The sequence below is a fragment of the Stenella coeruleoalba genome (genome assembly GCF_951394435.1).
Source record: "Stenella coeruleoalba genome assembly, chromosome: 18".
In the NCBI taxonomy this organism is placed as follows: Eukaryota; Metazoa; Chordata; class Mammalia; order Artiodactyla; family Delphinidae; genus Stenella; species Stenella coeruleoalba.
The window spans coordinates 53202075-53216504 of NC_137164.1; the positions used below are offsets into that span (position 1 = coordinate 53202075).

Consider the following 14430-nt stretch of genomic DNA (forward strand, 5'->3'; position numbering starts at 1 on the left):
AAGCAAAAGGGGAATGATGAAATAACCCAAAGATTAATAACTGCTGGAAGCAGTTACCATTACAACTACTAAGGAAATAATAAAGGGAGAAAAGGTATTACTAGAACAAAAGGGCTTAGATTTTGTTCATGTATATTACGGCAGCCTGCAGAACATGAGTGGGAATAAACTCTAAGGATGTATTTTGAAAGAGTACAAAATGTATAATTGGATGGGGCCAAATTTGTTGATTTGGCATACTTGTCAGAGATTCTGAGTTTAATATGTTAAATCTGCTCTAATGATTTGTTTGCTTTGTTGACTGAAATCTGGGCTTAACTGTTGCCAACATTCAGTGAGGCTGAAGTATCAGAAATTCTCTAACATAATACAGAGGGAAAAAAATCCAAAAGCTTAGGAAAACAGCAATGTAGGGATGGATGTATCATGTGCCATCTGCTCCCTAATTAGAGAGCAAACGAGGATCAAAAGGACACCTTCCCTAAGGCACTGATAATACGGGATTGAATGGGAAGGGCTGCATCGGTGAAAGGCATGATGGCAGCAGTCCTGTGCAGGCTGGGGAAGATGCTAGAAATGACACCACTGAGATGGGCTTTCTTTTTACGGTGAGGAGGAAGGATGGAACACGTTCCAGGATGGAACATGCTTGAGGAAACATTTACATGCTAAAGAAGAAGGGGTGCACACAATCTACAATGGGCATTAGAAACAAGAATATAATTAAGAATGTTTTGAATCTCATGGATCTTCAGCAGGTGCTAATTAATCTCAGGATTCCAAGATTGAAGTAGATTGGCAGCCTATTAAAGCATTACTTGATCTATGTAACACAAACCAACCCTGGATTTGGTGGACAGTAACTTTATTTGAATCATCACAGTGGGCAGATATAGCCTCTTACCCAGTTTTCAGTTTATTTGAAGGGGATGTCAGTCTCTTCAAAAATATAAATTATATGGCGTGATATATTTAAAGCGATGAAAGGAGAAAACAACAAAGAATACTCAGCAAGGCTGTCATTCAGATATGAAAGAGAGATAAAGAGTTTTACATACAAGCAAAAGCTAGAAGAGTTCAGCACCACTAAACCAGCTTTATAGGAAATGTTAAAAGGTCTTCTCTAAATGTTAAAAGGTCTTCTCTAAATGGAAAAGAAAAGATCATGACTAGAAATATACAATTATGAAAGGAAAAATCTCATTGGTAAAAGTAAATGTATGGTAAAGGTGGTAAATGAACTACTAATAAATCTAGTAGGAATGTTAAAAGACAAAAGTAAAATAATCTATAGCTATAATAAGTAGTTAAGGGATATAGGAAACAAAAAGATGTAAAATATGATGTCAAAAAAATTAAACATGGGATGCGGGAGTAAAAATTCAGGGTTATTAGGATGCATTTGAATTTAAGAGATCATTAATTTAAAATAATCCCATATATACATAGGTTACTATATATAAACCTCATGTAACCACAAACACAAACTCTGTAATAGATGAACCAACAAAAAAGGGAAAGGAATCCAAATATAACACTAAAGATAGTCATCAAATCACAAGGGAGGAGAGCAAAAGAAGAAGAAAAGAACAAAAAAGAATTACAAGAACAATCTGAAAAAAAATTAACAAAATGGCAATAAGTACACACTTATCAATAATTACTTTAAATGTTAATGTGCTAAATGCTCTAATCAAAGACATAGCGTGGCTGAGGGATTAAAAGAAAACAAGACCCATATATATGCTGTTTATGAGAGACTCACTTCAGATCTGAAGACACACACCAACTGAGAATGAGGAGATGGAAAATACCTACATTTGGTTCTCTTACCTGTGTAGCAACTTTTGGTAGAAAATAGTTCACGGAAGCCTCAGGAAATGTTTCTCCTTACTAGTATAGCAAAGAAAAAGCAATGCCACATCTCAGTGGGAATTGCAGGGCTTAGTGCTGCCATCAAAGAAGAAGCAGGAACAGGGGTTCATATTACAGCTTTATTTAAATTGCTCCTTTGACTTTGCTGTAGGTGAATGGATCTTGAGGAATGATTGTGGATTAGTGTAAACTTAAACAGGGAGTGACATAAATTGCAGCTGCTTTTCCAATTGTGGTAAATTTTAGAAACAATTCAATATGGCTTCTGGAACGCAGCATGTCTTTATCGATTTAGTACATGATTTTTCTGGACCAGGTGTGTCATGGGATGAACTGTCCCCCCCCCCGCCCAAACTCATATGAAGTCCTACCCCTGAGTACCTCAGAATGTGACTTTATTTGGAAATAGGGTTGTAGCAGATACAATTCATTAAGATGAGGTCATACTGGAGTAGAGTGGAGTGGACTCCTATTCCAGTATGTTTGGGATTCCTGTAAAAATGAGAAATTCCCACAAAGGCATGCACATGGGAAAAACAACATATGAAATTGGAGTTATGCTACCACAAATCAAAGAACTACCAGAAACTAGGTGAGAGGGCGGGAACAGATCTTTTCCTGGTGCCTTTGGGGAGGCGTAGCACTGCCAACAACTTGACCTTAGACTTCTAACCTCCAGACCTATGAGATGATAAATTTCTGTTGTTTAAGCCACCAAATTTGTGTTATTTTGTTATGGAAGCCCTAGGAAACTAACAAAAGGGGGTCAGCAATTTTTTCTGTGAAGGGACATAGAGTAAATATCTAGGACTTACAGGCCTTTTGGTCTCCAACACAACCACTCAGCTCTCCTATTGCAGCACAAAATCAGCCATAGACAATTCATTAATGAGTAAGTATGGTAGTATTCCAATAAAACGTAAAAAAAAAGCAGTGGTCTGGGTTTGGTAGGTGGATCTGCTTTGCAGATTCCCATTGTAGACCAGTTTGCAAGCGCTAGCAAAACATTTGTTTCACCTTGCAGCAGCCAACTTATGTATTTTCAGTCTTGCCTGAGGGCTATGTCAGCCCTTCTACTCTCTACCATACTGTAGTGTGCCTAGATCCTAGTCACCTTGATATCCCATAGATCATGCTGGTCAACTACACTGCTGACATCAGGATGGTTGAATCTAATGAGCAGAAGTAGCAGCTATCTTAGATCCCTTAGTATGCTAAAGGGTGAAGAATAAAGCCTACTCCCTCCACCAAATACTTTAGAATTCAAGGTTCAGTCAAGAATATCTAAACCACACTGTGTCAATAAACTTGGGGGGGGGGAGTTTTTTCACAATGTATATGTATATCAAATCATCACGTTACACTTGAAATATCTTACAATTTTGTCATTTATATTTTAAAGCTGAGAAAAAAACATGCTATATAAACGGAAAGGATTTGAAAAAGGGAATTAGTTATACATTTAGCACAGTTAGAAGATGAAAAAGGCAATCTTGATATAACCTCGATATTATTAACTGCAGGAAGCTGTTACCACTTCTAGGCTGAGAAAACAGAACAGAAAGAGTAGGGCCACAGACTGCAGAAATGGACCACAGGAACTGATCATCATGCCATGTGATGTCCCAGGAACATATCACATAGCTAGTGCTCAGATTTCTGAAAAGACCACAGCACTGTTGGTGCTTAGACCTAACATCTGATACTAAGAACAATCAAGAAATGTGACTGAGTGATGTAAGTACTTCTGAGAGCCACACCATAGCGGCTGCTAGCAGTGACAAAAGAAGCTGGAAGCTGTGCTCTCACAGCTGGTGTGATGCTGACTGAGACTGGAGACAGGATTTCTTCTCTTCCCATAAATTCTAATCACCCCACAAGTGTGTCCAACTGTCAGAATCATAGAAGAAGGCATCGGGCAATGTAGTGCAAACTCAACCTGCCGATCACAGAGCAGACTTCGGAAGAGAGGCCTTGGGACTGAGAGAAAATAGATACCGGACAAGCACACTAAATACAATGAATTGTTCTTTCAAATATTTTCATTTAATTCTGGATTTATGTACATGGGAGTTTATGTAGAGCTACAGAAAACATACCTCTAGATTATTTTCTGAGTATGCATAAGTTACACGAGAGACAGTAAAAACTGTGAAGGACAAATACTAGATTTGTTTATCTTCGTAGCTGGATAAGCATAAGAAAACAGATAACGTGCATTCTGGCTTTTAGCTGTAATGCTGCTTTGTGGACAAGCAGGGAAACATATTGACAACTGCAAAACCATGGGAACAGTTTCTGCATTTATCAACTTAGAACAAGCATAGGAAAGAGATTTTTTTCCATTAAATATGTCATTATTCTCGTGAAAATACAAAAATAAGTTCTGCAGAGTAGCACTTAACTCATTATGTTATCTGACATCAAAGTGTAACTGAAACAACTCAACTGATATTCAGTAAGGAAATAAGAATTTATCTATGTTGAGGAAACTATCCACAAATTTACAGGTTCTACAAAATTACACACTGTGAGATGTTGCTCAGGAAAATTACAAAATAAAACCCAAGAATTTTATTGTAAATTAAATGCAACACTAACAACAACAAAAAATCAGAATAGGTAACATGCAATTTAAGAGACCATTTTAGAATGGTGTATAGAAATAAAGAAAAAAAGGTCTATTTATTACCAATGGAAATTACATGTATATATACATGTATATTTATATATCATATATCATCAAATTATATATAAATATACATACATATCATAATTAATGTAATCAATTACTCTATTAGTAGAACACTCAAAAGAAATAAGTTGTGTGAAGGCAGTATTTTGTCAAGAATGCTATCTGCCTATATCTTTCTACTTTAGGTTCCAGAATCTTGGTTATAAACATAAGGTAAGTTTTGTCAACTCATGAATCTATATTTGAAATTTGGGGCATGGGTTCTTCAACACAGGGTACATAATAATATTATATTGATAAGTACTTAATTTCTAGTAGAGGATGAGGTTGTGTATATTTTATTATATACTTAACCAAATGATAAGTATATATATTATAACATACTCATAGTTAGAGGCACAATTTTTAATTTCTTATTGCTTTCCTAGGCCAGTGGAATTACAGATCAGATTTACATCTATTCCAGACTACATCTCTTTTTGTGTATCATGCAAGGTCTTCAAATTCTTCCCAATGTGCCCAAAGTTCTTATCTCATCATATCCTTCTTTATTGTGATGGTACTTTGTATTCTTTATGACCTTATTGCTAATCTGAAAAAAGTGTTTGATGCTTTTTTTGGCACTTGCTCATGGCCATTTCCTGAAAGGCCTTGGTTTCCTGTAGGGTAGTCTGCAAGATGCTGGGTGCTGGTTTTATTAATGACGACTACACCTTGCCTCTTCCCCATATAACCCTGCTGTCCTCCTGGTTCTGTGCGCTCTACTGTCTCTGGACTTGGGGAACATCTGGGAATCCTTCTTTAGGGAACTCACATTCTGATTAAAATAAGAACTGAATCCCAATTTCATAGAGGACACAGAGCAGGTAAACTAACAGAAAACAGAGTAAAAGAGACAGTATGGACAACATGTGAAGCCAAGGGTAAACTTGAAAAATACATTTACACAGATGTGAAAAATCTTAGTTATACAAGGAAATCTATATTCAATAAGGACAAAAATATCCAAACAGCATTCTCTAGAATAAATTTAGTTCTTTGAATGTAAAACATTCATTTAAAACGGGAAATTTTGGTTCATTCATCGAAATTAATAAATATGTCACAGTCTTGTTGTCTATGGTCAGGATCTATCTTGCAGACATATTTAGTTTGTCAAAAATAGTACTAAACTGTGAGCAACACTTAATAGTCTGTACATGACACTGTAGATTTCTACTACATTATTTAGAGTATGTTTGGCTTCAATTGATGGAGTAATTGACTAGTAGTAGCTTATCCAAAAAAAGAGTTCATTTTTCTCACAAAAAGGTCCAGAATTAAGAGATTGTTGATGTTGAATGAGCCTGTCAACAATATCAATTCTAATGGACCCAAGATGGCTACACTGCAGCTCCAAATAGCACATCCTAATTAAGTAAGGAAGAGAAATACAGAGAAGATGTACACAGCCACATCGACCATCCTTTATGAGGCCAGCAAAAGCTTTGTCACAATCCCAGAACCCACTACAGCTGATTTCCTCTCATTGTTCACAATTGATTCACATAGCTATCCTAACCGAGAAGAAAGCTGAGAAAATACTTACTAATGTTGGTTACTTACTGTCCCCTCAAAATCATTTTTTCTATTTATGAGGAAAAAGAGAAGTATAGATTTGGAATAGATTTGACATTTTTTTGGCATAAAATGTCAAACACACCCATTTACTATTGAAAGCAGGAAACACTGGGCTCCATTCCTACAATGGCATCAAGTGACTATAGCTGGAAGCATATCCTCTCTACTAGATGTCTCATTAATTGTACTGCTTGTGAGGCTCCTCTAGGAATTTGTGATTATGGCTCCAGTACTGCAGTGGTAATCAGGGACTTGACTATTTATCCTACAGCATATAAAGTAGAATGGTCCTATTGAATGAATATATGTAATTGTTCTTTGGGTAAATAGTTTCTTCATTTTTTCCAGTTTCCCTTTACATTTAGTTCCCCTGTAGGTTTCCTGGTTTCCTGTAGGTTTTTTTTTTCTTTGTATTACTTTCTCTCTTACACTTTTACCTTTTTCCTCTACTTCTTCTCTTCACCAGTTTTTACTTCTTGCTTCTGATCAGATCTATTTTTGCCACATTTCCTTTCTTCCTTAACCTCTCCATTAAGTTTCCATCTACCTAATTCTTACCTTTTTTTCTTTCTTCCCTTATCTCACACATTCTGGGCTACCAACATGTTTGTTTTTCACTATTTACTCCCGGAGTTCTCTCTTTCTGTTCATGTGCTACATTTCATTGTTTTCCTCATTGTTTTATAGCTTGTTTTTTTGTTTCCTTGTTTTTATAGCTGCTTTTTTTCCTCCACCATTTCAAGGTCAGAGGCTTCATTTACATTTCTCATAATTTTCTTTATTCAATTGCGTTTTTTATCTCTAGTAGAAATTAAAATGAATTTTGTGTGTGATATATTTTCAAGTATTTAAATGCCTTCTTTTACTTATAGAAGAATAACCAAATGACCTATAATTGTGTAAGTATCCAATATAAGTAAACTGAATTTGAACATATCCTTAATGGAAAAAAATGTGATCTCATTAGTGTGTTTCAGTGTGTGTGTATATATATATATAGTTTGCATCAATTACAAACTTTCTTATAAACCACAGAAAAAGTCTTGAGAAGTTTAGCTGAGAATGATAAAGGCAAGATAAACAAAGACACTGAGAGAAGATGTAGATGGATGGTAGAATGATTAATGCTGTATCTACACAGTACAGGTGTTTGGTTCCTTGAGTAAGTGGTCAGCAAACAAATTGAACATTTATTCTTCCTGACAGAGGGATTAAGAAATGCGGTTGATTATACCTTTATAAATGAAGCTTTAAGTAAACTGCTGTCTTGATTGATTTCTTTGGTATTTGCTAACACTGCAACTGAACATTCTGCTGGGAATTCTTTTATTTGTGTTTGTTTCCTGAAGATGTGAATTAACTCATAATTAATGAGATTAATAAAGACATTGTGAAACAGCTGTGATAGTTTTATTAAAAACTACACTGGAGTCTAATCAAATACAAAATATTTTAGACACAACGATGGTGTCTGCATAAAACTTTCTCAACATTAAAATGCCAGAGCTTACAACAGCATTTCACTAGAACTTGATAGAAAAAAGAATCTTAGAGTGGAATCTAATTCTGTCTACCACAGTCCAATTCTATTGTTTATTTGAAAACAAAGAGCTAGATTTAATCACACATCCGGCACTTTTTGAACACCCTTCACATACTAGGCGCTTTAGGGATGCAATGTTGAATAAAATAGAGAAGTCTAATGCTATGAAAGATCTGGCAATGTAGTATTAAAAGCAATGATAAGGATTATGAAGGGAGAAAACAGAATACTCTGAGAGAGAATCATGTGACTGGTGGGAGGTTTTTTTGGACACCTTAATCTTGGAAAGCCACTTTGAAGAGGTACTTTATAAGGTGAGATCTGAAAGGTGACTAAGGGCCAGCCAAGTAAGCATTGCAGGTCACAGTTTTATACGCAAAGAATTCCAAGTAGGGCAAATTATCTCAGGAAGAAAGAACCTGGCTCTTTCACTAACCTGAAAGAATCACTAGTATAGTTGACGCGCTATATGATAGAGAGACGGTGGCAAGTTAGGCAGGGGATAGATCAGTTAAGAAGTTTTAATTCTGCTCTAATTGCAGTAAGAAGAGGACCACTAATGTGGCTTTAAGTTCCATAATTTGGGAGAAAACATACATTTAAAAAAAGATAACACTTATGAAACAATTCAGTTACACATTTCATATATATCTTAAAGAAAAGCATAGCCTCCCATACACCTGCAACTCATATTGATCCGACGACGTTGCTATAAAAGTTTGTTCTTAGCCATCTGATTGATTAATCACCACACTCAACAGGCTATCATATATCATGTTTACACACCTCATTGTTGGAAAGAAGTTTATGTGTCTTTTGTCTAATAAATACTTCCTGAGAGACTGTTTTTTGTAGATATAACGATTTGATAAGGGGGACCTTTTCTACTGCATCAAAAGTAGAAAGTAAGATCTATGTGAAAACAAAATGACTTCAAACATCCCCCAACCCCTACCCCCAACAACAAAAGAATGAAATTATCCTGAAAATTATCTGGGAAGAACATCCTTTTCGATATTTATTAAAGTCATCCTAACTAATGAGTTTACCTGCTTTTCCAGGCTTCATATACAAAAGCCTAAGGCAAGAGAAGGAATCATTGCTCATAAACCATCGAAACAGGATTTGAGCATTTCTCCCCACATATCTAGCAAGGGTGGGCATAGGGAGAGCGTCAACTAAAGAAACCTGCTGGGCAGGAAGATCCCAGCAGCGAGGTCTGCTGGACCAGTTTGTTGACTTGATATGGACTGTGAGAGGTGCATTCAGGTTAGATTGCTTTAACACCTTTGTGCCATCAGAGGGCCAGTATGTAGCTGGTATCTGTAGCAGCCAGTTGGTATTAAACCGGGAGACAAAGTCAACCAAGAATAAACTGTGGCACCACTGGAGAAGCGTATCTGTCCTTTTCCTTTTCTCTCTTCCCCACCTAAAATGTCTAAGAATAAAAGTTTCAGAGTTCAAAGGAGCAACAGAGATGACTTTTAACATATGAAACTAGTCAGAAAGTTGTGAGATTTTCTGCCATGTCATTTTTATCAGTCACGTCCCTAAGAGAAAAATGATGACACACTCAATTTAGCATAATTTCTGGAGAATTTAATAAACTGACAATTAACAAGAGTGTGCACAGGTTGTAAAAAATGACACAGGGATATTGCAGTAATCTGGTTAATGACAGCAAAACTGTTACTACCTCAAACCTGAAGGCTAGAGGGAGGGAGTGGTTACTCACAGGAGAATCCTGTGGAGAGGCCACTTTAAGAGCAGCTGCACCCTTCAGTCAAGGGTGAGCTGGAGAACAAATGCATTGAGCTTATTCTCTTCCTTCTACATCTGAACTCCCACTCAGCTTCCCAATAGCCAGACAGACTGGAAGCCAGAGGTTAAGAGACACCACTTACTACTAGTCTTTGCGGGTCAACTCCTTTGAGAAGATTATCAGTGTGGGTTCAAAGATGGAGAGGCAGGGAGGACGTTATCTGGTATACTTATTAACTAAAGAGACTCAAATGTTCCACAGAGCACAGCTGAAGTGATTGCAGAAAGAAAAAAAAAAGCCTTTTGTTTTTAACTTATCAAGTTTGCCAGAATTGTGGCTCCTAAAACTTTTCTGCCAGGAGTTTAAAATAATTAGTTGCCAGAATGTTTTTCTCATTTTTTAGATCAAATTTAGAAGACAAATGAGTAGATATTGTTAGGGTAAGAATGAATAAATTATTTATTCAAATAAAGAAGGAATCATAATTCCTATTTGCAAGACAAGTTTTGCAGTAGAGTTTTTGGAAAAGGAGTAAAGACATGTAATAGTAAAAAGAAATTGCTTTTGTTGTGAGAGAGGACTGGGTTTCATTTTTGCCTCTAATTTAATAGCTGGGCATCATTAAAGTCACCTGTCCTTTTGGGGCCTCAGTTTCTTTATTCATTAAATATTATTATCCATACGCTAGTTTTCTGTGCAAATTAAATGAGACATAATAATGATAAGCATATTATCATTTTGACTAGCCTGTGATTCACCTCTAATATTCATTTAAAGGAGTTAAATAATTTTAAAAAGAGGGAGAAAAAGAGAGTTGATATATGGAGGTAACATGAAAACACCGTAATTGAGTACTTTGATTTGCCTTGTACTTTAAAAAAAAAAGTTGACCTTTTTCGTTTTGGCCGAAAAGGTAAGTGTATCATTATCTTCAGAGAGGCACAGACATTTCAAGAGGGGATTTATTGTTCTAGCATTATAATTTAACAAAACTACTGTGACCAATTAAGGTCACCATTTTCTAAGATCTCCGCACATTTTGTCATTGAGAAGGAACAAACTGATAACCTAAATAGGCATCTTGAGCGACAAAGTCAGGGAAACTTTGGGACATTGGCACGAGGTGGCTCCAATAGGAACTAGTTGTAGGGGATGGCAATGAGTCTCCTGAGGTTAAATTAAGCTGGGTAAGGTGAAGTAGAAAGCTCTGGTGGCTGACCTTAAAGTAAGCAAAGTAAAGCGTCTCTGAAGGAGGCATTATGTTCTGCTCAATTTATGTTCCCTACTCTTAACGCTTGCCAAAATAATTTTAGTTTCCTGAGTTGGCCATGTTTCTTTGCACTTCTATCTTCTGAGTTTCTTCCCTCCCGTGGGAATGTCATACCTTTTCTTGCCACCTCTCCATCTGCTTGGATTAGTTCCTATTTTCCTGTCCTGATTTAGCCCAAGACTTGCCTTAGCTAAGCCTCGATCAGATATGTGTTAGTCCTTGTCAGCAACTGTCCTGTGCATTTATCTCTCATAACTTTCACCACACTGTTATGTTATTATGAGATTAGATTGCCAACGAGAGACAGAGAGACAGAGATATGCCTTTTCATTGCCTGCCACATAATTTTTTTTCTTAAATAAATGCATGGATGGCTGAAAGAGTGGATGAACATTAGAAGCTTGCTAGTACCCTGTCATTAATCTAGGCATCAATAGAGAGTTTTCAGAGAGTCATGGTTAGCCTTGACTCGACCTCCAAAAAATGTGACTGAAGTTCTTTCGAGCTGCTTAATAGAGCCCATATCTTCTTTACCCTGTGTTCCTTCTTATATTGCTATAATGTATTTTAATTATCTTATAAAAAATACAGATTACATTTAAATTACTGGATGAGTCTAGAAGCCTGTAGAAGAAAATTACAAACTCATTTAGCAAGCTTTACAATTTAGTCATCCCTGTACTACCCACACCAAGTCTGGAATACAGTATGTTAACTATAAATGCTTAGACAGTAATGAATAAGTTGATGCTGACTCAAATTCTTTCTTTGTTAAATAAGTTATTAGGAACATGTTAGAGAGGTAAAATGCTATGACTAACTTGAAATTCTAATGTTATTTGGAAAAAAATTAAGGAAGTCTATACTTTATATTATTCATTGGATTATTTATAATTGTCCTGTTTAGATACAAATATAAGAGATGCACTAGTAAAAATAATTATAGAGTAGTGTTTAGGCTTTTTATCTAGATACTTATTATAGTAAATATTATCTTCTAAGATATACAAAAATGGTGCTGTATTATTTATTTTCTAGATATACATTTAAGTAACATACATAGAGAGAACATTTTATTTACATAAAATGCTATTTGCTAATTATGGCTTATAAAGTACAACCTTCCCACCAATAAAAAATCATTTACGTGAAAGAGAGTTGGAGTGTTTCATGATACATTCTATTATAATGGTTTCAGTCGGTACATAATGAGTGGTGATATATTAGGGATAGGAATGAAACTCAGTAGCCCTTACCCCGTCTGCATACAAATATTATTGCTGATCAATGAAAATAACACATTACAAAATAAAGAAAAGATAGAAAAGAATCCATAAACCACTACTATAAGAAAACAGAAAACGAGAATCCGAAAAATTTCATTAGTGAAAATCTCCCCAACCGTGAAGCAAAAGAAAACAACGTGCTTATCCAAATTACATGATCATTAAACAAACATTCTCAGTTATGAGACAACTCCTTAGATAATAATTAAGATTGATAGGCCAAATAAATGGAAACTTAGGACAGTTAAAGAGTTTACACAGCCAAGGAGTCACTGAATTAACTCAGAAGAATTTGACTTACCTGAAGAATTTTTATATTCATACTAGCCAAAAGAAGTATGAGACATTGAGTCTAATATTAACATTTCAGCCATGCCGCTATATCAATTCCATTTCCTTCAGCACACAATGATACCAGTTTGACTTTTAAAATAGTGCCTAATGACTTTTCAAAATCAACTTTGTTCATGTATTAGAAGAGGATTAACACTTACCTCCTTAATTTGTTTGTAAATGTAATATTTCAGTCTTTACCAAAGATATGGCAGAGTAGTCTTAAAATATTTTTTCACACAAATATTAAGCATGATTGATAAGAACTGGTAATAAGATTTTGTCTAGCTCATCAGTATTTTGTAGTGGTCTTTTGGCTTCAAATATGAAACAACATCATGAAAACACACTATATCTTATCACATTCATATGCTCAATCAAGTTTATATTAACATATCAAGAGTCTAGATAAGTTTTCCAATAATCACAATTCTAGAATCCAAGTGGATATATTAATCCTTTTTCTTACCTTGAGCTGGGGCTGAAATTCTTCCTTGGGGATCAGATGGGTGGCTAAGAACCAGGGTGAATTAGGGTATCAGTTTTTCCTGGAAAGAAAATGACAGAGTATCAAAACTCTGAACACCACAGATAAAACTCAAAATATTATGACTAACAAAATTTTCTTACTCTATGACTTCAAAATGAATAGTTTGGGAAGCAATAATCATTGGAGAAGGATTAAAGAAACCGGTCTCACCAAATTGAGGGGAAGAATAAGGTAAAGGGGAGAATAAAGTAAACTAGAGAATAAGATAATACTGGTTTTTACGCATTTTTCAAGACAAAACAAAAAAAGAAACAAGCTTAAAATATAAATCATTAGAGAACATAACTTCCCCTGTAAAAATATTAAGAAATGTGCTATTCTATTCTGAATCTTTTGTCTGTTATTACACAGGGCTGAGGAGTCTTTGAGACATTAGCTGATGACTGCATGAGGTGTCCCAAAGTGGCTGGGGAGAGTCAGTGTTCCAATTTTCTACCCTCTGGATAATTAAAATAAGAAAAATTAAATCAATGTGTACAAAGTTAATGAGGTTTTTAAAAAATAAAATCCAATATTCTACGTAGCCATAACAATGCTTTCTATTTTGGATGGTTCTCTTTTTAACTAGATGCTGTCACCTCTGATTATCTGTATTCTATTATTAGTTTAGAACTTTTTAATACTAACATTTCCAATTCCCTTAATTCCTTTTTACATAAATGGGGTCTTTTTTTTAACAGAAATGATGTGTAGACTTTATAATACTTTCTATTATCTGCGCTTTGTTAATTCACCTTTTAACTTGGTTTAGTGATTGTTTAAAAGAAGTGAAAGCCAATTGTCATCCTATAAACAGGCAAAGTCATTCCTGACTTGAAAAGCAATCCAAAGCTTTTAGCATGCACTCTGTAATTATTACAGCTTATTCAATGTTTAAATAAACATGTTACTTAATCTTGTCTAATTTAAAGGCATAAAATAAATTTTATGCATGTTTAAACTTCTTACCAATAATATCTCTCCCTTTCTAATTTTAGACAATGTGATTAATATAGGATTTAAGAAGGCAAAATAATATTCAATCCATATTTTATCATCATGGTTCTCTCAGGATTAGGACTTGTGCAAACAAATATCTTATTAATCTGTGACACATTGTTAAAAATGTATCCTTATTTTTAAAGATAAGCTTAGGGACAAGGAAACACCTGAAAGTTAGATTTCTTTGTTTCATTTGACCAAACTTCCTAATTATTTATTTCCCTAAGAATTATTTTAAAGTACTGAAAAACCCCAGAGTATGCTTGGCCAATTATATTTCAATGATAAAAATGTATTTTTTGTGACCAAGATCATAATTAATCTGTTTATTTCTAAATTACCGTCACAATATTTAAAATTACATTATTCATGTTAATATTTTTCACCTCCTGCAAACTGATGAATTGCGTTTCTTATATTATTACTATTTTGAACTGCTTTTTACATTGTAACTTTATGGTTTCAATGGTTTTTTAAAAATTCTCTTTATTAAAATGAACTAAAAACATTTAAAA

General features: G+C 34.9%; 1 long non-coding RNA gene across 1 annotated transcript in view; it reads right to left on the reverse strand.

The window, feature by feature from the left end:
- Nucleotides 1–11931: 11931 nt before the first annotated feature.
- LOC307176828 overlaps nucleotides 11932–14430 on the reverse strand; it is a 229751-nt gene continuing 227252 nt past the window's right edge. The window contains exon 3 of the long non-coding RNA XR_013824917.1: nucleotides 11932–12932. This is a non-coding gene — a long non-coding RNA (uncharacterized lncRNA). The remainder of the gene's footprint in view (nucleotides 12933–14430) is intronic.